This window comes from Pan troglodytes, chromosome 13 (assembly GCF_028858775.2).
Source record: "Pan troglodytes isolate AG18354 chromosome 13, NHGRI_mPanTro3-v2.0_pri, whole genome shotgun sequence".
In the NCBI taxonomy this organism is placed as follows: Eukaryota; Metazoa; Chordata; class Mammalia; order Primates; family Hominidae; genus Pan; species Pan troglodytes.
Genome location: NC_072411.2, coordinates 14,953,350 through 14,956,167, shown reverse-complemented (window position 1 = coordinate 14,956,167; position 2,818 = coordinate 14,953,350). Strand labels below are relative to the sequence as shown.

At 38.0% G+C, this 2,818-nt stretch overlaps 1 pseudogene; it reads left to right on the top strand.

Moving 5' to 3' along the window:
* The first annotated feature begins 736 nt into the window (after positions 1-736).
* Positions 737-828, top strand: LOC112208530 (small nucleolar RNA U13; annotated as a pseudogene).
* The last annotated feature ends 1,990 nt before the right edge of the window (positions 829-2,818 follow it).

Here is a 2,818-nt window from a genome sequence, read left to right as displayed (position 1 = left end):
TGCAAGGAGCTCACAGCTGCCATCCACATGGTACTAGTGTGTATTAGGAGGGAATTTATTATACTCTCCTGTCCCCCCCCCCCCATATCTCTGATCTGGAGATTCTTGTTCACTCCGCCTTTTCACCACATACAAGGAATTACTACAAAACCACTCAAGTAAGCATTTGATTGGATAAATCCAAGACCTTGTCCAAACACATAGCATCCCTTACGAGGTCCAAAGATCAGGCTTGTTTTAGGTCCATTTCTACAGAGGACATTGTTTACATGTTTACTCTAAAAACCTGAAGTTGGTATTTCCAACCCAGACTAGTCTGGTTTGGAACAACTAGACTAGACTTCTGGGGAAGGTTCTGTTTGAAGATTTCATTAGAAGTTTCATCCAGTCTTCAGTTTGATTACTTTTAGGCCTGAACTGACTTCTGGTGTCCCCAGCTGAGCTAGGCTAGCTGGCAAGTGGAGGCCTAATAACAGATCCACTTTCAATCAAAAGGCCATTGCTGTGCTTGTTGATAAATACTGCGTGTGTGACTCATGTTATTTATTTAACCTTTAATAATGCTTACCACACACCTGCATTTCTGGGGTCTGTGGCTAAAGTTTAGGAATCAGTCCACTTGATTATGAGTTCAGAGACCTAAATTTAGTCCTAGTACCAATGGTACCAACAGAGCAGTGAGTTAAATAGCTTCACATCTCAAGTGACTTTCTTCATCTATAAAATAAGGCAATCGATGCTTTTGTAGTTCATGAGCATAGATGATCGGGTGTTCACGCACGTGTGTGAGATGTGCCACCCTGGAATGGGCACATTACCCATCTGACCTGAAGAAAAAAATATTAAGTGAAAAAGATTTTTTAAAAATAAATAAAATAAGGCAACTGGACTAGGTTAACATTTATCCAAGATTTTCCTGAAGTTTCTCACTGGGCTCACCTGAGGTGGTTATAGACAAGTAAATCTTTGTGGACTTATCCCTGACTTAGATTTGGAATCTTTGGAGAAGGGGTCCGGAATATTTCACTTGTAGCAAATTCCCCTAGGGACACTGAACCATCAGGTCATTTCTGAGGTTTCATCGATCTTTGACATTACATAAGGACAAGGACAAAGTAATATTTCTATTGATCTGTCGTGACTATATGAATAAGGTTAATTCTAGCAATTTGGCCCAAATGTGTTAGGTCACCTTCGCAGCGCTTTATATCAGGTGATTGAGTCATCAAGCATAGAGATACTATGGCAATTGTTGAAGCAGCTCAGAATTTTAAGCCAAGATGACCTGGGTTCAAATCCTACCTAATTTCTGCTCCAACTGTCTTCCTTCCTGATTCCCTAAGCCTCCATTTCCCAATCTGTTAAGCGTGTGCGATAACAACGCCTGTGTCTTAGGCAGTACCATCACAAATATTTCCATAAAAGAGAGCTTAGGAGAAGCAATTCTAAGTGTGGGCTAGGGTAGGAAGTGCAGGGCGGGGAATGGGATGGAGGACAGATCTTGAAACTTCATTTGCCTAAGAAGGTCCATGTGCGGCGGCTTTGGCAAAGGTAGGAAGATGGGAACTGATGGAGATTTACTATCACTACTTGTGATGATTATGAAGATTAATAAGGAAATAAGGATTTTTTCATAGATTTTCTGACACAAACAATGATCAATGAGTAACAGCTCTTATTAAGTTGAACCATATGAAATTGCTAATTTTCAACTCTTTTTGACTGTCTAAATGGCAGTTCCATATGGTTTCAAAATAATATAATTTAATATGGAAATCCCAGTATGACATAATGAATTTATTTTTCCCAAATTATTCATGTCCTTTTCAAGAAAAAGTGAGAGAGGTATCACTGAATATACAATGTGTTTTCTTCTTTTATAATGATTTTTTTTATTTTAATGAAAATTCAAAAGGCTTCACCTCAAGTCACATTACATTTTTCTAAGTAATGATATGATAAGAAGTGAGGCAGCAGGCGGGAGTTGTGATAGAAAACACCCAGGAGGATGTCAGATGAGGGATTCTTGTGCCTTGTTCTAACTATTACGATAACAGCTGTCCTTCTTGTACAGCACACCCTGTCTCTGTGACTTTAATGATGACCTGAACTCCTAATCAAGTGTTCATGTGGCCCACAGACACCACTGGGTGCTTAAAAAGTCACACACTCTCTGCCTGCTGGTAATGGATGACTCTACATTTCCTTTCCTTAGAGGCCATCTTATAAACAAGAACTAGTCATATGGGGTATAAAAATAATTAACGGTCTTAACTGAACTATTAATATGATGTTACTAACCAGATGAGATATCAATCTAATTTAATTTGCTAATTTCATATTCACATTTTATCTAATAGCTAAAGTGAAGAATAAATCATATTGACTCTCATATGTTTATGCTTCATGTTTTTAAACCTCGTGGGTGTGGATGTCTCTATTGAAATTTATTTTCTGTAAGTTCTCATAGAATATCTAGAGAGCTCGCTAACAGGAAAAATGGAACCGTAAGGTTTTCCCGGCCATGACTACTCACATTGAACATCTCACCCAGCAAACATAACATTTGTTACTACCTGAGTCCAAATACTCAAGATGTCACATAAAAATATGAGAACTCAGAATGGGAAAATAAGCCTGAATATTTTATTAGAAACCCAGAATTGCAAAGAAGCCAGATCTGACTAAACACATCCATGATTACTATTGGTCTCTACTGATTCATTAATTCAATCATTTTATCTCTCAGGTGGCAGGAGAAAGCATAGAAGAAAAGCATTATTTCAAAAATAGATTAGCGAGGATTTTCTTGTGTACT